Source organism: Camponotus vicinus, unplaced genomic scaffold (genome assembly GCF_025532165.1).
Source record: "Camponotus vicinus isolate PSW18456_S1 unplaced genomic scaffold, iyCamVici1.0 SCAF_3, whole genome shotgun sequence".
Lineage (NCBI taxonomy): Eukaryota > Metazoa > Arthropoda > Insecta > Hymenoptera > Formicidae > Camponotus > Camponotus vicinus.
The window spans coordinates 13535450-13558345 of record NW_028141967.1 but is presented as its reverse complement, the minus strand read 5'-3'; the positions used below and the strand labels follow the sequence as shown (position 1 = coordinate 13558345).

General features: G+C 29.2%; 1 protein-coding gene and 1 pseudogene across 12 annotated transcripts in view; one reads left to right on the top strand and one right to left on the bottom strand.

Annotated features, from left to right (window-relative positions):
* Rh50 (Rhesus blood group-associated glycoprotein Rh50) overlaps positions 1–22896 on the bottom strand; it is a 415396-nt gene that overhangs the window by 166639 nt on the left and 225861 nt on the right. The window lies entirely within an intron of this gene.
* LOC145967845 (uncharacterized) lies at positions 5816–12134 on the top strand (annotated as a pseudogene). Its single transcript, XR_014437575.1, has 9 exons — positions 5816–5985; positions 6057–7679; positions 8471–8666; positions 8950–9177; positions 9461–9606; positions 9661–9663; positions 9774–9997; positions 10337–10496; positions 11524–12134. The product of XR_014437575.1 is annotated as an uncharacterized LOC145967845 (transcript).

The following is a 22896-nucleotide window of genomic DNA, read 5'->3' as shown; positions in this document are numbered from 1 at the left end:
CTTTCATGAACTGTATTCTTTTATAAACTTTAACGTAATCACATTTATTTACTCACTCGATGAGACGAGAAATTTACTAATGACTCTCACTAATCACTATTAATCACTGTCGAATAATAACTGTTGGCGATTAAAAATCACTCGATGAAAGAAACACGCGCGGACACGTTACTACACGACGCGACGACGCGACAATGCGACGATAATTACTCGGCGACTGCAAGCAGTTTTTTGTCATGGTAGGTTGCGGTAGGTTAATGTACTACTGGCGCTATCGAACGCGATCATGTGTTCGATTGAAGAATGCGGTAAACATAATAAACATTTAACATATTAATATTATTATTATGATGAATGTGTGTGATATCCATACATCGTATGATATCTATTTAAAAATTAATTAGATTAAATAAGTGTTTTTAAAATATTTATTACTTTTACTATTATCATATAAAATATTAATATTAAATATTTATTTAAGATAATAGTAAAAGTAATAAATATTTTAAAAACACTTATTTAATCTAATTAATTTTTAAATAGATATCATACGATGTATGGATATCACACACATTCATCATAATAATAATATTAATATGTTAAATGTTTATTATGTTTACCGCATTTTTCAATCGAACACATGATCGCGTTCGATTGCGCCTGTAGTACCTTAACCTACCTTAACCTACCATGACAAAAAACTGCTTGCAGTCGCCGAGTAATTATCGTCGCATTGTCGCGTCGTCGCGTCGTGTAGTAACGTGTCCGCGCGTGTTTCTTTCATCGAGTGATTTTTAATCGCCAACAGTTATTATTCGACAGTGATTAATAGTGATTAGTGAGAGTCATTAGTAAATTTCTCGTCTCATCGAGTGAGTAAATAAATGTGATTACGTTAAAGTTTATAAAAGAATACAGTTCATGAAAGGAGAAAAACTTTCAGTTAATAATTTAGTGTGGATTTCTTGTCTTTTGCAACGTGATATCTACGTTAAATTTGAGAACGTACGATCTATCGGAAAATTCATTTCTCCTTCAAGCAATTACAGCAATACATCAAAAGTCATCGAACAAGGTAATAATAACTATTTTTTGACGTAGTGTGAAAACAGATTTCGGGAAGTCAGAGGGACAGCGTGTCAAAGGAAATTCGTGAAAAGAGAGGGGTTTTTAGTGGGTAGGGAGTACCGAGTTGGTAATTCGACTTGGTACTCGAGTCCCACATAACTCACTGGATCGACCGGTGGGTATGCATAAAATGCATTTTCCCCTCTCTCGTAAAAAAAAAACAAAAAACACACAGGTGAGTGAGCGAATGAGCGAGAAAGGGGGGGAGAGAGAGAGAGAGAAAGAGACAGACAGACAGACAGAGAGAGAATGTATGTGTTCGCATGTGTGTCTGTATAGCGACCAGCTGATCGCAGCAGGCGCCCCGCGTAAGCACCCGCGTCTGACGGTGAATCGCGTCACCCTTGCCTGCCTCTTGTATTCGACCCGTCATACGTTAACTACTTCCTTTAATAATTCAAAAACTAAGCTTCGGACGAAATTTTGCCAAAGGTAAATCGTCTTAGAATTCGGTCAAGATTATGTTTTTGCAAAAGCATAAAGTTATTTAGAATCACCCTGTATAAACATCTTATAAAATTAAAACTAAAACTTTTATTTTGCATTTTATCCGTTTATAAATATTTGTAATAAATTAATGAGATTTTTGTGATTAAAATGACACCAAATACGACATAAATCGGGTAATATTTAAAATTATTTTATTATATATTTGTTGCGCGAACAGATACTTGCTGTTGCGCTGCCGGTGCTTACGTATGTACATGTAACAAGAAAACAGCGTAAGAACAGTCGACCGTGACGACCGTTACAAGTTACAAGTACAACGCGTTATAACGTGTCAATTATAGTAATGAAAGTAAAATATATATAGTGCATATTTATTTATTTTATATATAGTGCTCATTTAATGGTGTGTAAGTATAATGCCAAACGCTTGCCTCTCTATGGTCAAAGATTACATACTTTATATGTGTATATATATATATATATATATATATATATATATATATATATATATGTAAGAAAGTACGGTAGTAAATATTTTTCGATAAGCTATATGGAAATGACTTTTTATTCTGCAACGTGCTACAACTGTAAAAACGAAGTCAGTCCGTCGAAATGCGACGTGCTAGTCACGCGCGTGCACGTCCTCTCCCCTCCACTCGACATCCCGCTGGTGGCCCGGCGGTATTGCGGGTCCTGTATCTCGCCGGTCACCCGGGCCCTGCGGTAATCCTTACAGGGCCGTAGCGATTTTTTCACATTTATATATATATATATATATATATATATATATATATTTATAGTAGTTAGTGCCAGAGACGATTTATTCGTGAGCTAGCTGCTTTTAAAAGTATTTGTCTCAGAGGCGATGTATTCGTGTGCTGGTTTTTAAAAATATTTTATACCAGATGCGGTTTGCATGAGCGCTGTGATAATTAAAAAATATTTATCCCAGAGGCGATCTATTTGTGTGCTGGTTTTTAAAAATATTTTATACCAGATGTAGTTTGCATGAGCGCTGTGGTAATTAAAAAATATTTGTCCCAGAGGCGATCTATTCGTGTGCTGGTTTTTAAAAATATTTTATACCTGATGCGGTTTATATGAGCGCTGTGATAATTAAAAAATATTTATCCCAGAGGCGATCTAAAAAAATCTCAATGTAAAGATTATCTTCGTTAATTAAAATTGGAGAGACGAAAAAGGTAAATGCATCTCACAAGAATGGGCGATAGATGGGCCTACTCTATATTCAGAAATTATAAATTGAAAAAATGAATAAATTCATTATTCTATTTATATTCGCGATGAGATAAATATATAATGTAATGTAAATGTTTGTAAATTGATATTATAAGTATATAAACATTTACATATACAACAATTATATATATAATATGTTTACATATATATAATATATAATATATTTAATATATATATATATATATATTATACATATATAAAATATATTATATACAGGGTGTCCCATTTTAAAAGTTCCCTCATAACTTTTCAGGATCAACGTTTGAAGGAAAACGACTCGGATAAAAGTTGTAGGGAACAAAAGGGCTATCTAATAGTGACCTTGGATTCAACATTAAAGGTCATTTTCAAGGTCAACTTCCGTTTTTTAAATGGGAACCCCTATTTTTTATTACTTATTCTTGTAGCTTATCTCGAGAGCTTTCCAAAACACTATAATAAAGTATTTCTTCATTCAGTACTTTTCGAGTTATGAGGCTTGAAATAATGTCTTAATTTTATATAAACCATAAAATATCTAGTAAAATATTCATTTTTCGATTATCTTACCTTAATACTTTTATGTACAAAATAATGAGAGGAATCAATTGGTGTAAAGAAAATACATAGTTGTTGTTAAGAAAAAATATGTAATTTGCAATTAACAATTCCATATTTTTTCTTAAAAACAACCCATATAACATCGGACATTCTATGAATATGCATATTTTCTCCATGATATGAAAATAATATCTTGTATGTAAAATGTTTATACATTTCATATACATGATTTGGATATACATAACAATATATAATATGTATATACATTGATGTATTTTATATGTATATATAATAAATGTATGTTAAATGTATGTCAAATGTCTATACATAATATGTATATATTTCGTTGTACGTCAGATATATATACATTGCTGTACATTACACGTACATACATTATGCAATCTCTAAATATATACATTGCATATACATAATATGTATATGCTTTGCTGTACGTAAGATGTATATGCATTGCTGTACATTATACGTACATACATTATGCAATCTCTAAATACATACATTGCATATACATAATATGTATATGCTTTGCTGTACGTAAGATGTATATACATTGCTGTACATTATACGTACATACATTATGCAATCTCTAAATACATACATTGCACATACATAATACATATATACTTTGCTGTACGTAAGATGTATATACATAAATTATGATCAATCTCTCTCTCTCTCTCTCTCTCTCTCTCTCTCTCTCTCTCTCTCTCTCTCTCTCTCTCTCTCTCTCTCTCTCTCTCTCTCTCTTTCTCTCTCTATGTATATATATATATATATATATATATATATATATATATATATTAAAACACGCTTTGTAATTATCTTACTTAAGTTTCAAGTTAAATATGACTGCAAAAATGAATTTTGGATTTTTGTTTATATGAACTTTTTTGCTCATTTCGATGAGTAGAATGCAATTCCTAAAATAGCGGCTCACTTTTAAGAGACACCCAATATAATAAATTATAATAATATTATTAATATATAAGATGATATAATATAGTATTATAAGTAAATATTATAAATGTAAATAATATTAATATAATATATAAATTATATATATATATATATATATATATATATATATATATATATATATATATATGTATGTGTGTATATATATAAATTTATATTTTAATTAATAATGTGTATATGTTAAAACATTAAATAACATTATATATATATATATATATATATATATTATATAAATATATTATATACAATATATACAGGGTTTGTCAAAAGTGTGGAAACCCCTAAACATCTCACAAACGGTGCATTTTAGAAAAAAATGTTTCAGGCAAAAGTTGTTTGGTTTCAAAGGGGCCATAAGATGGTATCATTGGTTTGACCTTGAAGAGTCATTTGAAGGTCACGTGAAGGTCACTTCAATTTTTTTAAATGGAACACCCTATATATTTTTACACACTCTTGTAGCTTATCTCGAGAGCTTTCCAAAACACTATAATTAAGTACATTTTCGTTAAGTACTTTTTGAGTTATGAGGCTTGAAATAATTTCTTAATTTTACATAAACCGTAAAATATCTTGTAAAATATTCATTTTTCGATTATCTTACCTTAATACTTTTACGTACAAAATAATGAGAGGAATCAATTGGTGTAAAGAAAACACATAGTTGTTTTGAAGAAAAAATATGTAATTTGCAATTAACAATTCCATATTTTTTCTTAAAAACAACTATGTGTTTTCTTTACACCAATTGATTCCTCTCATTATTTTGTACATAAAAGTATTAAGGTAAGATAATCGAAAAATGAATATTTTACAAGATATTTTACGGTTTATATAAAATTAAAAAATTATTTCAAGCCTCATATCTCAAAAAGTACTTAACGAAAAGGTACTTAATTATAAAGTTTTGGAAAGCTTTTGAGATAAGCTACAAGAATGTACAAAAATATATAGGGTATTCTATTTAAAAAAATTGAAGTGACCTTCACGTGACCTTCAAATGACTCTTCAAGGTCAAACCAATGGTACCGTCTTATGGCCCCTTTGAAACCAAACAACTTTTGCCTGAAACATTTTTTTCTAAAATGCACCGTTTGTGAGATATTTAGGGGTTTCCACACTTTTGACAAACCCTGTATAATATATATATTATATAATTATATTATATATAATATATATATTAATATATATATTCGCAATAATATATTAAATATTTATTATATATATTTAATTTTTAATATATTATTGCGTATATATATATTAATTATAATAGAAAATAAATTGTCAGTATCTTCTATTATAAATTCTATTATTATAATAGAGAATACTAATTTATTATTTGAGCATCAATAAAATAGCTTTTAATATGGCCGCGCGTACATGCGATGTGCAAAGTGCTCTGCGCATCACATGCGCATTACATACGCGATTAACATTTGTTTTATCTTCTTCACTGCTAAGTCGCGACGGTAAGCCAAGACCTCGTGCAGCCTGCATTTCGCGATTGTTAATACCCTTTTCCCGCCAAAAGTTTCTGTAGTGTAATACACATATTTTATATATCATATTCGTTTATTGTGTATATGGTTATTGGACGAAACCTTCCTTTTCGAAGTAAGTACGATATATTATATATGTATAAAATATAATATAAATACTTGATACTCGAACATTTCTGTTTTTAGTCTAACCTAATAATAATAGCCATGAATAAGTCAGAGACGAGGAATAAAATAAAGTTTCATAGAAAGCTTACAAATAAGATTAATCGATCTCTAGCATTAATTAGCAACAATTCAGTGTTATCTTGTGATTCTCTATCAGATAATTTTAACGATTCTCATAATATTAATAACATTAGAAAAATCGCAGATGATAATATTACTATTGATAGTGCAAATAATGATATAAACGTTAATATTCCATACAACAATGAGTTATCTACTAATAATGTCGATGAATCATCAAATAATATTGAACATAATCATAATAACAATAGTAATAATGCCCAAAATAATGTATCGTTAACTTCAAAACTAGCTGCATGGGCTATAAACGAAAATATAACTTTAGCGGCGTTAGGAAAACTACTTCCTATAATACGAGAAATACCGGGATGTAATGATATACCAAAGGATCCAAGGACACTTGTCAAAACACCCAGAAAAATAAATGTAAAATCTATAGGTTGTGGGACATATTTTTATTTTGGTATAGAGAAAACGTTAAATTCGTTTTGTATAAATCATAAAATCAGCATACAACAAAATGAAGAGTTCTTATTAGCTATCAATATTGATGGTTTACCTTTAAGCAAAAGTTCAAATAGCTCGTTTTGGCCTATTTTATGTTCGGTAAAATCAATAAAAATTCTTATAAATCAAGTGTTTTTAGTTGCATTATATCATGGTTCAGCAAAACCAAAATCTGATGATTTTTTTCAAGATTTTATAAATGAATCTATTCATCTATCGACTAACGGAATATTAATAAATTCTGTTACATATAAATTCCGAATTTTAATGTTGATTTGTGATTCACCGGCAAAATCATTTGTTTTAGCTATTAAAAATCATACAGGCCATTTTTCATGTACAAAATGTGACCAAGAAGGTGAATTATTTAATCATGTATTATGCTTTATTGAAACAGAGCGTTTTTGTAAAAGAACCGATACTTCATTTAGAACTACTGCTCAACCAGAACATCATATTGGTAGAAGTATGCTATTAGATATACCGAACTTTAATATGATAGACAGTGTTCCAATAGATTATATGCATAATCTTTTATTAGGTGGCATGAAAAGACTTCTTTGTCACAAACGATATGGATGGATTTATGGTAAACAACCGCATAAATTACGAGCTCGTGATGTTAATAAAATTTCAGAAAATGTTCTAAAATTAAAACGATATGTTCCTCACGAGTTTTCCAGAAAGACACGTTCTATACTTGAGTGTAAAAGGTATAAAGCTACGGAATTTAGATTTTTTTTGCTATATGCTGGTCCTATAGTTTTAAAAGAAGTTCTGTCATCCAAAGTCTACAATAATTTCATTACATTAAGTCTTGCAAGTTCTATAATGATCAGTCAATATTATTCGAGATTTGAAAATTATGTGTTATATGCTAATAGTTTAATGAAAATTTATATTTGTCAATCTATTAAAATTTACGGTCCAGACTTTATATCACACAACATACATAACTTCTTACATTTAAGTGACTGTGTAAAATTATATGGCTCACTTGATAATTTTAGTGCTTTCCCTTTTGAAAATTATATGCAACAATTAAAAAAAAAGGTTCGTAAATCTGCTTTGCCTTTACAACAAGTCATACATCGTGTGTTTGTGGAAAGTAATATAAGTCAAAACGTTTTGTCTAATATTACGAATAATGATTGTGTAAAACTATTAATGGAACATTTCAATGGTCCTTTGATTAATAATTGCACATCTCCACAATACAGAAAAATACAGACAAATAATTATTATTTAGATATTTCAAAAATAGCCGATAGATTTGTCGAATTAAAAAATAATGTAATTGTTGAAATTAAAAATTTTGCTTCTTATGAAACCTCTATATGCTTATTAGGATACAGATATAGTAAGCAAGATAATTTTTACTCAAAGCCATGTTCCTCGTCTTTATTTGATATCCAATATATAAAGAAAGAAACTAACTCACTTGAAGTATGGAATATCGACTTTATCAAAAGAAAATTGATAGTACTACCTTACAAGCACAATCTTGTTTCATTTCCTTTATTACATATTTAAATGATTGCTAATTTTAAACTTATCAAAAAATGTATAATTGAAATTTACTTGTATATAATATATAATATTTATATAATAATTTTTTTTATATAAGAAAGATATGCTTATTTTATTAATATATTTGTACCTTTTTTTGCATAAAAATTTACATACAAATTTTATTTTCTATTATCAAATAAGTAAAAGTGTGTAAAATTAGCTATATTTTATAAACTTATTTATTTGCATGTGTTTTAATATTTTTTGTCATATATACATATTATAAAATATTATTTTTTTTGTTATAAAATTAACAACGATCTGATGACAAGATGACCTGGTTCGTTGTGAAATTTGATGTTGAAGATACAGTAGAAGCAGTACCGAATACATGGTATATAAAAAAAAATGCACAATGTTATTGGCCACCTGAAGCTATAAAAAACGTTATAATAGACTTCATAAAAAAGAAACATATGCCCGAAGCAAATTGGATACTCTATGAAGCTACTCTTTTGGGTGTATATGGTAAAGTATATATTTTTAAACATATAAAATATATCATTATTGTATAATTGCTTTCTATGTAATATAAAAAATATATATACGTACAGAATATATATATGGCACAAATATATTTTAGAAATAATTTTAGAAATCTTTATATATGTATATAGAAACTGTATTATATAAGTAATAATTATATATACTCATGGCTTATTAATAATTTATTTTTGAAGTAAAAACACAGATTTCTCACTTTTACAATTTAATATTAATTAAATTATTTATTTAAAATATGGTTTTATAGACAATTATAAAACAGCGCAACAGAAAGCTAATAAGGCAAGGAATACGAACAATCTTTCCTCCAACAATGAAAAATTAAAACAAAAATATAGACGAAATAAAAAGAAAAATGGAAGGCATTCTAACAAATCTGATAATGAATACGAATTGTCCACTGAAACAGAAACATCTTCATCAGATGATGTAAGATATCCTGACATTCCAATTGAACAAAGTGACTCAAGCGATAGTAAGTAAAAAACACGATAATTGCATAATACATATATTATATTCATTCAATATGTTATTGTATTAATTCAATGTTTTATAATACAAAATAAGTTAGACAATTTTTGGGAAAATATTTATAATAAAAATAATATTTAAAAAAATACAAAAACATACAGGAAAAAGTTTAAAATTTTATTAGCATTTTGTCCCTATTAATTATTTGTAGTAGTTATTGTATATTATACATACAAAAGTTTAATAATTATATGCGAAAAAAGTATTTTTAATTTACATTTTTCTAGAGATGAGAGTAGACAATAATATTGATAAGAATATTCAGCTTCTACTTCTAATACACATACTACTTGTACATCTGGAACTATAGTGAAAACTGCATCGCTATATCATAAATCTGGTTCGACTTTTGAACAAAACATTAGTGAGAAAGGTATTTTGATATTTAATAATTTATTATACTATCTATATGTAAATAAATAAATAGAGAGTGAGAGAGAGAGAGAGAGTTTTTAAATTAAATTCTGGAAGAAAGTATTATTATATGTAAGAAAATATTACTACACAATATTTACAATTATATAATTATTTACATTTTAGAGTTTCAAAAACGGGTTTTGAGAGAATTGTACATTCTCAGTTTGAAAATTGATGACATTTCTGAAATTATGAATGCTGTACTGAAAAATAAAGCAGATGCAACGAATAAATTATCTGCATGTAGTGAGGCTCCCGATATTATCAAATTGTTCCCAGTAAATGATGATGCTTTGGTTCAATTGGAAGATTGGTTAATGAGTTCCGAACAAAATAAAACAATATTGGTAAGAGAAATCAAAATATTTCTCTACTAAATAAAGAGTGCAGTAGTGTCAAAGAATTAATATATCATATTAGAATATTCTGTAATCATGTAATATATATAATATATGTTCAATATTTTCTATATTTAGCACTATATTTTCTACATTAACATTTTTTTTCTATATTATTTAACTAAAAAAATCTCTGTAAGGTTATATATATACAAAAATATATAATAATATAAATAATTTGTAATATATTCAATATTTTCTATATTTAAAAAGGTCTGTGAAAATATATATATATTATATTGAATAATAAATATAAATAATTAAATTTTTATCTTCTTATCATTCCAGTCTCAAAATTTAAGTCGTATTGGAGGACTTAACGTTAAAGAAGTTGTACGAAGGATAATGTATCGGGTTTTTACTAATGAAGTCGGCATGTCTTATTCTTGGGAAGGAGCAAAGAAAAAAAAAGTATTCAAAAATTTAGCTGTTGCATCTATTATTATCTGTAAGTTATTAAATTACTTTATAAAGTCTTTTTGTCTAATTTTATCAAAAAATAAATAATATTAAGTATTTTTTAAAGTGGAAACATTAATATTACATAATGAAATGAAAGAAAATAAAGAAAGAATAATTGAAAAGTATCATGTGTATTCGTTAAAGTTGTAAATAATTTTATTTTAAGGTATATTTATATTTTATTTTATATTATAAATATTACATAAACTTATAATATTTTATTATTTATTTATTGACATATACACATAAACAACGAGACTTTTTAAAAAATTATAACTATTTCTGTAACATATATTATAATGCAATATAGAGTTTTTGCTTTTAATAGCCTATCTAATAGCCAAACATATGGTAAAAAAGTTTTGTATAAAATCGTTAATATTTTTTTATTTGAAATAAAATTTCAAAACGAGTACAACATCTTTGCAAGCATTCATATTTTGATATACTTTTATCGGCATATATTTATATTTTATATGTTACTAAAAATGTGGTATGATCTAATTTTAATTCAGTTTAATAAAACTATATGAACTGGAAAAACAAATAATGTTTTATAATTTTCATATAAATTATAAAAATTAAAATTAAATATGATACAAACACATACTTAATTTTAATATAAGGTATTAAGGGATACTGTCGCGTGTCCTGTGCACAAAACACACGTGTAGTAAATAGTAAGATGGATTGCTTATTTGGTTGAGGGAATTAGTATGAATCTTAAAGATTAACAAAGAAAATAAAGCAATTTAGACATAATTGTTGTATGTGTATTTACGTGTAACATAATTTTAAATATTTATGTATTTTACATAAAATATATTTGAAATATATATATATATATATATATATATATATATATATATATATATATTGTGGCACAAGCACGCGTATGCCTTAATACTTTATAACATAAAAGATATACTATATATATATATATTTTTTTTTTAAATAAATACATATATATATATTTTTTTTTCTATATATATATCTTGTATAAATGTTTACAGCTGCTGTACGACTTAATAAGAACACTCAAGATTGTACAGATTCCGAAATAATATGTTTTATAAAAGCGTGGCTTGTAAGAAGCAAAGATCGCTTTAACAATAATAACAAAAATAAAAACATCATGTCTGAAGAAGATGAAAGAACTGAAGAGTCGACTCATTAACAATGGAAAAGAAATTTTGACGTAAAAAGTTCATGCTTAATATTAAGTAATAATATTATTTCAATATACAAGGTATTTTACATAAAGTATTATAAGCTGTCTCTTCTGCAACTGCTAGAGATATTAATTTGAATTTTTGAATTAAATGAGAGCTTCAAAATTTGGTGGATAAAAAAATAAATGTCGGAGGCTTTTAACGAACAAAAGAGGATTCTCCTAATTTTTTTAAGTGGAACCACTATATTTTTTTTATATAAACCGATTTCTTGCAATATTTGACACAAAAAGTTATAAGGGTAGGATGATCAAAACGTGAATATTTTATACGATATTTTGTACTTTAATGTGGCATAAATTTTACATAAACTATATAATATTTTTTAAAATACGCAATTTCTGATGATTTTACCTCAACACTTTTATGCACAAAATAATGAGAAGAATCAATTGGTGTAAAGAAAACACGTGTTGTTTTCAAGAAAAAGTATATAAATTGCAACTAGCAGTTACATATTTTTTCTGGAAAAAAACTATGTTTTCTTTACATCAATTGATTCTTTCCATTATTTTATGCATAAAAATATTGAGATAAAATTATTGGAAAATGAATATTTTGAGAGATATTTTATTGTTTATATAAGATTATTATGTCATATTAAAGTACAAAATATCTATTCACTTTTTGATCATATACTATTCTTATTCTTTATGCTAAATATTGCAAGAAATCGATTTATATAAAAAAATTATAGTAGTTCTATTTAAGAAAAATAAAAGGAAAGTTTCCCTTTTGTTCCTTAAAAACTCCCAACATTATTTTTTTTGATCCATCAAATTTTCAGGTATCTTGTTCCATTTAATAAAAAAATTCAAGTTAATCCTTAGTACTGGCAAAGAAAACAACTTGCAACACTTTATGTAATACTCTGTATTATATATATATATATATATATATATATATACAGGGTGACCCATTTTAACTTAGGCAGCCAAATAACTCGAAAAATAAGCAAGATAGAGAAAAATGTTTTAGACAAAAGTTGTATGGTTTCGAGGGGGCCATAAGATGGTATCATTGGTTTGACCTTGAAGAGTCATTTGAAGGTCACGTGAAGGTCACTTCAATTTTTTTAAATGGAACATCCTATATATTTTTGTACATTCTTGTAGCTCATCTCGAGAGCTTTCCAAAACACTATAATTAAGTACATTTTCGTTAAGTACTTTTTGAGTTATGAGGCTTGAAATAATTTCTTAATTTTACATAAACCGTAAAATATCTTGTAAAATATTCATTTTTCGATTACCTTACCTTAATAGTTTTATGTACAAAATAATGAGAGGAATCAATTGGTGTAAAGAAAACACATAGTTGTTTCGAAGAAAAAATATGTAATTTGCAATTAACAATTCCATATTTTTTCTTAAAAACAACTATGTGTTTTCTTTACACCAATTGATTCCTCTCATTATTTTGTACATAAAAGTATTAAGGTAAGATAATCGAAAAATGAATATTTTACAAGATATTTTACGGTTTATGTAAAATTAAGAAATTATTTCAAGCATCATAACTCAAAAAGTACTTAACGGAAAGGTACTTAATTATAGTGTTTTGGAAAGCTCTCGAAATAAGCTACAAGAATGTACAAAAATATATAGGGTATTCCATTTAAAAAAATTGAAGTGACCTTCACGTGACCTTCAAATGACTCTTCAAGGTCAAACCAATGATACCATCTTATGGCCCCCTCGAAACCATACAACTTTTGTCTAAAACATTTTTCTCTATCTTGCTTATTTTTCGAGTTATTTGGCTGCCTAAGTTAAAATGGGTCACCCTGTATATATATATAATTTAATCTATTTTTTGTTTTATTATATATTATAAATCAATAATTAACTTGTGCAATTTAATTTTTAGATGTAATCTAATTTTCTTATTGCTTACTTTAAAATGGATTTTAATATTTTATTTTCTTTTAAAATTTAAAACATGTTTGCAGTTTTTTTATTGTTTAAATTTTTAAATCAATTAAATTAATTTGTGCAATTTTTTATTTTTACATGTTAAATAATTTTCTTTTTGCTTAAATAATAATAGATTTTAATATTTGTAGTTTCTTCTTGTTTACATTTTTTATTATATTACAATAATTATATAACTACAATAACAAGATGTATTAATTAATAAAATAGCCTATAATTTCCAAAAATATCAAAAAATAATTTTTTTATCCATTTTCGAGATTACATGTATGGATAATATTGTATTCAATATTATATATTCAAGAAAAATTTATGTTTTTATAAAGACATAAATAATTGTATCCGAAGTTACATATGCAATATATGTGTGGTTTATTTAAGTCTGTTTTTTCTTTAGTAGTGTTGTTTCCCTTTTACATGATTTTTATGTATATGTATATATAATAATAGTATAGTATAATATAGTATATATATAATATAGGTAGATTAGTAAAAGCATAAAATATATAGTAGAATTGTTTCTCTTCTACATGACTTTACACACATACACACACACACACAAACACACACACACACACAGAGAGAGAGAGAGAGAGAGATACCATGGATCTTCTATGTATATACAGAGTAAAGATTACATTTGCACATACATATCATATGTCAATGTATGTCTATTCGATTAATGAAGTATATACATGAAATATATAAATGTATATACGATGTATATACTAAGTATATTATTTTAATGTTTATTTGATATGTAATTTATATACAGATGTACATACACAGTATGTACATACTAAATGTAAAATGTATATACAGAATGTATATACATAGATTGTACTAATCATGTGCATATGTATATACTATGGATCTATTATGTACATAGTTCCGGTTACATTTGCATATACTTTTCACATACATTGTATGTGTATTTGCTAAATGAGGTATATACATGGAATATACATTATACATAAATGTATATATACCGCATATACTATGTATATTTTAATGTTTTATGGGAACTGTATGTTTTCTTTACACCAATTGATTCCTCTCATTATTTTGTACATAAAAGTATTAAGGTAAGATAATCGAAAAATGAATATTTTTCTAGATATTTTATGGTTTATATAAAATTAAGAAATTATTTCAAGCCTCATAACTCGAAAAGTACTGAATGAAGAAATACTTTATTATAGTGTTTTGGAAAGCTCTCGAGATAAGCTACAAGAATAAGTAATTAAAAATAGGGGTTCCTATTTAAAAAACGGAAGTTGACCTTCAAATGACCTTGAAAATGACCTTGAAAATGACCTTTAATGTCGAATCCAAGGTCACTATTAGATAGCCCCCTTTGTTCCCTACAACTTTTATCCGAGTCGTTTTCCTTTAAACGTTGATCCTGAAAAGTTATGAGGGTGGAACTTTTAAAATGGGACACCCTGTATATGCATGTATATATAAATCAATAAAAATATGATATTATCTCATTTCAATATATTGAACGCAATGCAAAAGATTGCATTTTCTATTATATTATGCATATTTCAATAATAATGTCGGTAATGGAGGAAGTAAAAATGTCGATATTATCGATATTATCAACATTTTTAGTTACGTTTAGATGAGGGCGCTAATTCGGAGTTCGCCCGTCACTTTAGGATCCCCTCATTTAGTATCGATTACGAATAAGGATAACTCATTTAATATCGATTACGAATTAATATCATATAATTTATTGTATTTGGCTAATTGTATTGATCTTATATCGGTTTCCAAATTTTTTATTTTTATCACTTTTTTTTAGATTTTTTTAAAGATTTTTTTTATGTACAGGGTGGGGAAAAATTATTGGTCAAGCTTTTGCCAGTCGATTCTACTCGTCGAGATCGCCAACATTGCATCATAAACATGGTGCCGCAAAATTAACTTTCAAGGTCATTTTCAATGTCAAATTTTTTTATTGGCTTAGTCGATTCTACTCGTCGAGCTGAACAAAAGTCTCAAAGGGACCATATGCCGGAAATCAATATTTCATAGAGAAATCTTCGTTTCAAGTTTTTTTGCCTGAAATTTTCAAAAAATCGATTTTTATGAAGTCAGAAAATAAATCTGATGCTTATAAAGTTCTTAAAATCATGTTCTGAATATCCTGATCATGATTAGCGAAAATCACCTCCCAAAAATGAGCCTGAAAAATTCGTTTTCAAGGTCAAAAATCTGCTTAATCTACTTTTAGCGCTACCCAGGAACAACGACGTGGACGTGGTAGATTTCTGTTCCCTTCGGGGTGACTTGATTATTGTGAGTTCCCCTCGCCTCTCACTTCGGGGTGACTTGATTATAGTGAGTTCCCCTCGCCTCTCACTTCGGGGTGACTTGATTATTGTGAGTTCCCCTTGCCTCTCACTTTATCGTCGTCGACGCTGCCTACGAACAGATTGACCTATCGGCCCCAATAGCTCTGAGCAGTTGTGCTTGTCTGCCAGCTTCAACGTAACCACCACCGTTATCAATGCAAACTTGGAGTCTCTCCACCAAATTATCTCGCACTTTACGGAGCACAGCTCGATTTCGTGCTAAAGTAACAACCGCCTCTTCAATGCGATCTCGTAAATCCTGAGCCGTCCTTAAAGCCCTGCCTGACCCATAAACAATGGCTTTCAGAGCTCCCCAGAAATAAAAGTCCAGAGGGTTCAGGTCAGGTGAACGGGCGGGCCATAAGTGTGGCGCAGGATTACGACCGATCCATCGAGTTCCAAAAGCTCGTTGTAAAAAAGCGCGGACTTGCCTGCCGAAATGCGGTGGAGCACCGTCATGCATAAAAAAAATTTGATTACGGGCATTCCTCGGAACCATACGTCGCAGTCGATTCAGGAGAGTATGACGTAGAAACCGCAAATACTCAACGCTTGACAATCGGTTTGAGAGAAACACAGGAGCAATATAATCATTCCCGAGTATCCCTGCCCAAACATTGACTGAGAAACGGCCCTGCTAAACTCTTTGGACCATTGCGTGTGGATTGCGTCTGCGCCAGATGCGAACATTTTGCCGGTTCAAAATGGAAGTGCTGGAAAAACTGGATTCATCAGTGAACATTATATTTTTCAGAAAGTGCCGATTTCTTCGGATCTTGCGAAGCATCCACCGACAAAAACGAAGACGAGCTGTGCGATCACCAGATCGTAACTCATGCACTACCTGCACTTTGTAGGGTCGTAGGCCTTCCTCACGGAGAATGCACAAGACTGTTTTATGATCAACCCCTACTCGCGCGCCTATGCGTCGTGATCCCATGACAGGATAAGTTCGAGCTAGAGCAATCACACGTTCCTCAATTCTCAAAGACACACGAGGACGACCTGCCCTACGGTGGCCAGCACCTGCAAAATTCATTTGCTCCTGATTATGGAATCGTTCATCGAGTCGTTGAAATTCTCGACGATCAGGCACGGAACCTGGACGTAATGGTCTGCCATTAGCTTGGCGTCGCAACCAACTAGCATAAAGAGCTCGTGCTCGTGTGTAATTACCATGAACACGATCAATTGCTCGAAGCATTAAACGTTGGTCACGCCCATCCCGATGCGCCCGATCACGGCCACCATGTCGAGGCATGCTATAGCAACGTTATTCTTAGAAAAAATTTGGTAAAAAATTAAAACAATTTTTTTTAATTTTACACTGAAAATTGATTCAAGATCAGCGGCGGTCTTCTAATAATCACGAAAAAGGTCTGGATATGGATGGAAAGCTTCTTAAGCACAAGTAACGAATGTCTTATGGAGCGATACATTATTCCTTTCCGAGGCAAATGACCGTTGCTTTAAGGAACCAACAGCCGTTGAAATGTTACTGGGTACCAAGATACCCCGAAGGGAACAAAAATCTACCACGCCCACTTCGTTGTTCCTGGGTAACGTTAAGAGTAGATTAAGCAGATTTTACACCCATGACAATTAATTTTACGAAATTTTTTGGCTTCTAAAAACTTGAAACGAAGATTTTTCTATGAAATATTGATTTCCGGCATATGGTCCCTTTGAGACTTTTGTTCAGCTTGACGAGTAGAATCGACTAGGCCAATAAAAAAATTTGACATTGAAAATGACCTTGAAAGTTAATTTTGCGGCACCATGTTTATGATGCAATGTTGGCGATCTCGACGAGTAGAATCGACTGGCAAAAGCTTGACCAATAATTTTTCCCCACCCTGTACTTGCCGTATTTTTTTATTAATTAAAGAAAATCGGCCAATACGTGCGAGTATAAGCGTGTGGCGAGAAAAGCCGTCCCACTGTAATCTGATATTAAGCGCGGTGAAGCGGCGGATGAGGTTCTTTAAAACATGATGGCGACGCGCGGCGCTTCAGCGTTGCATTGATAAGTAAGCTCCGCCCACTGCTTTGCCGCGCGCCTAGTATCAGGTTACAGTGAGACGGCTTTTCTCGCCGCACGCTTATACTCGCACGTATTGGTCGATCTTCTTTAATTAATATTTCGAATTTTTACGGGTTGTTTTCAAAATGGTATATGACTTTTTAGTTTGGTTTAACGAGATCTACTTATGGTTTTTTTTGGCGAGTGATAGGACGAACACTCTGTATACAGGTAATTTTGTATACTTGAGATTGTATGTGAGGTTATATATTGTATGTCAGGTCCGAATATGTCTGCACGCATCATCTCGTTACGTAAAACGTTGATACAGAACTTATTCGCAATGTAATTAAATTTTCGCATAGATTTATCATGATGTAAATTGTCATCATGATCTATGACTTAAAGATTTCCGAGTAGACAACATGTGGATCATAGTTTTTTTCATCACCTTTGGGAAAGATTGAAAAGAAATGGACAGTTTTATAAATTCATCAAGTTTATCCGTGTTCGGCAAAGGAAATAAGACGTAATTGATGCTATTTCAGAAACTCTTATGACTCTTATGAAATTCTATATTATTTTATTATATTTATTATATTTTATCTACATTATTAAATATATAATTATATATATAATTTATGTAAATTATTTAAATATATATTATTAAATTTCACAACTATTCACTATAATAGAGTGATGAAAAGCCCGATTTCCCTTTCCTCACACCCCGTCAGACTTGCATTATGATTTTATTTTTCGAGCCCAATAAAGCATGTCTCTGTCGGTAGGCAGATAACCCGACTTAATGTATATGTTGAGGAAACACTCTGTATGTTATATATATATTACTAATATATTTACAACTATGGAAAACTATGTTATGCCTGTAAAGTATGCAGTATCTAGGGAAAAATGCGGGGGCTTCTCCGTAGACTGGCTCTATTCCAGTTTATTTCAATAATACACTAAAGTTACAGCATTTAATGTTCAAAAGTCGGTACATTATCTATTAACAAAAAGAACTTATCAAATTGGAATAAATATTCAAAAACGAATATGATGAACAGAATCATAATAAAAAGCTATAAAATTTTAAAAATTTATCAAAATGTGTAACAATTGTATTAGATATATTTTTACAGAATAACCGAACCTGACATATGTAAGCCTTCTCAAATTTCAAGATGGTGAATTTGCCATATTGATGCCTTATTTACAGGGTGTTCCATTTTAACTTTGCCATCGAAATATCTCGTAAAGTCTAAAAGATACGAAAAAATGTTTCATACAAAAGTTGTAGGATTTCGAGGGGGACATCTGATGGTGACTTTGACTTTGATCTAGAGGTCGAATTTAGTGGTCATGAAGGTCAATTTAATTTTTTTAAATGGAACTCCCTATTTTTTATTACATATTCTTGTAGCTCATCTCGAGAGCTTTCCAAAACACTGTAATAAAGTATTTTTTCATTGAGTACTTTTCGAGTTATGAGGCTTGAAATAATTTCTTAATTTTATATAAACCATAAAATATCTAGTAAAATATTCATTTTTCGATTATCTTACCTTAATACTTTTATGTACAAAATAATGAGAGGAATCAATTGGTGTAAATCTTCGCCAGAAACCACAACTTTTCACAAACCTACGAGCATCCAAATAAACGTTTAGATCAAGTAATTGAATGAAATGGGTGGTGGACCGATTATTAATGGTTCTTTTCAGAATCATTGTTTTAAACGGTTCTTTTCAGAGCCACAAATTATTTGACGCAGAAACAATCGATCAAGCGATTGATTTTAATAATAAGAAACAATTTTTATTAAACGTTATTTTTAAAAAACTTTTTAATTTTAAAATATAACCCATGAAATAAATTTAAATGTAAGGATATGAACACAAAAAGCATTATATAATATGTAAACAATTAAAATATATTTATGTATGAAATATTCATATGTGAATAATTATACAAGCAATAACTTAGCATAGTATTTTCAGCAAATTACTAGATTTTCTATATATATTAATGTCAATTTAATGTTATTTCTGAATTAATATCTATAATTATTGTAATAAGTCGCGCGCGTATATTCTTTATCGACTCAACATACTTTTTTGCCGCGATCGATAATTAAGTCGATAATCAGCGCAAGTCAGCCGCTGCCGGCTGATGGCGCCATGTCTATACTTCTAACTCCCCTTGCTCCGCCTAGGAAAGAATCGTTGTCGCTTATTGTACGACGAAGAACGAGTTACGAGGCAAGAACGACGCCGACTAAGCAGCACAAAAGAGGCTCGTATAGCTCGTAGGCTTAACCAAATACAACAAAACGAGTTTTATGAGGAAGCGGAAGGCTTGTTATATGGACCCAGTATAGCAGATTAACTGTAAGTTACCAATAATTATTCTTTTTTAGTACCGCAAACTTTAAACGCGATTTTCTCGAAACCACTTTTTCCAAATTTGCGGGAAAGATAGAGAAAAAACTATTCTACCAATTGACTTCTCCCAATATTTTTTAGTTACATAATTGTCAATCATCCTAAATGAACTAAAAACATTTAAGATAAAACTAATTTAAATAATTTATTTTTGCATAAATAGGTCAAAATTTTAGGGTCGAAATCGCTATTTTTCACTAAAGTCCCATAATTTTTATAATTTTATATATTTTTCTTAATTTTTTTTAGTTCATCGACGATAGAATTTTATGACAAGTAAAACCAGATCAATTTTTTTTGTTTCAGATAAGAAATAGAGGCTGCATTTTTCCCGCAAATTCGCAACTTCGATCACGAGGCATAACCATAATTATTAAAAAACTTAATATAAATATCATATTTTTTAATAAAAAATTTTTTTAATTTTTTTAATTTATTTTTTTAATAAAAAATATTTTTTGTATTGTTCAAACATGTAATAAATTGTCCTTAAAGTTTTGAAAAGATCTATTTTTATTGTTAGTTCTTAAAAAATTCTCAAAGTTCACCTTATTTTCAGCGTTCTAAACCAGGTTTCCCTCTTAAAAAAACGGAGTTTCCCTCTTAAGAAAGTTATGTGTGCCATGAAACAGGTATAGGGAATAGGACAAAGAAAATTCGCAAGAGATTTTAGGAGAAGAATTTGTTTGATCATTTAGTAAAGAGTATTTTAATGTATGAAGCAGAGATTTGAGGATGGAAGGAATATGAGACTATAGAAAGGTGTCAGGATATATATATATATATATATATATATATATATATATATATATATATATAATGGACGCTAGGATTAGATTGGAACACTCCAAGTTACATTGTTAGGGAAGAAACAAAAAGATAACTTTTAAGAATAGAAACAGGTAAAAGAGCTGTTAGTTTTGAAGAAAAAATTAGAAAAATCGAACAATAAGATATTCATAAAATGTTTTAGGGAAGTAGAGAAAAATAGGGAAACTTAAAACATAGGAAATAAACAGAGAAATGTATTTTCGAAGAAATGGAATGTCAGGGATAGAAATTAAACGATTAAGAGAAGAAGATTCCGAAGTAGTACAGAAGCTAAGCGAAAGAGATGTAGAGAATCAAAAACAGACCCAACAGAATAAAACTCAGAATTCTAGATATGATATAAGATATAGAGAGTTATATACGATAGGAATACCAGAATATTTAAAAAAACAAGGTCAGAAAGATTTTCAAAAGATCATAGCGAGATTTAGATGTGGAAGCGAAAAACTCCGGAATAAACTTTGGTGTGAACAGGAGAAGAAACTGTGTGTAGAATATGTCAGAAAGATGTGGAAACATTAGAGCATTTAGCAACAAATTATACAGAAGATACAAGGAATAATAAAAGAATAAATCAAATTTTAGGAGAAAAGGGAGAGGGAATTAGTTGGATGAAGATAATTCTAAGGTTAAGAAAAGAGAATAAAACCAAAGAAATTATTAAAGACAATCTAGAAGTAATTGAAATTATTTAAGATAAGAAACAACATTATATAAGTTAAGCATATTATAAAGTCTGCAATGTACATTTTATGGAAAACTCCTTTTAATGTTGAAAGGCAAGAAATAAATAAATCTATCTATCTATCTACTAAAAAATCTGACGTGCTGGAGAAATTCTGCAGCCAGATTCGTTTTCATCAAAAAATCTATCAGATTCACCTACTCTGTTTTTTGTAACTGATCCTCGCAGGCCTGTGTAATCGCAAGTATGAGGCAAGTATTCGTTCACATATTTATATGTTCGTTATTATCGAGTTAATCGAGGTTGTCCTCGGTATCCTTGTTGAGTCTATGTTTATGCCCTAATCGAGGACATATTTATACATATCATTGACTCTCAATGAAAGACCAACATGAAAGATATATAATGGCATACCGTTATCGATTGTAAAAAGCGCGAAATCTGGTGAGTCATGTTTCTAACTATTAATTAAAGCATAAAAAGTTAATTCACGTGTAATATCTTTCTGTCTTCACATTTTTACTCGATTTTGTGTTAGATTTGTTATGATTGATACATTGGCACTGTACCATTACAATAATTTGATGAATTACTGGAAACAATGTGTTTGCTGAATCCCCGCGTGATACAATTTGACATCATCTGCACACCGATAATAGATACTTTTATGTCGCGTTTAATACTATGTAATATATTTTGTGTAATATACATTGCGCTGAAGAGGGATCAAATATGATCCGAAACGTTCGTTTCTTGCTAATGTAATTACTTTTAATTTGAAATGTATGATTAATCAGAATGAAGGAAATGTTTTTTTCCCTGCACTCCAACTACCGCAATTTGTCTGCCAATTTCGATTTAATTTTTAATT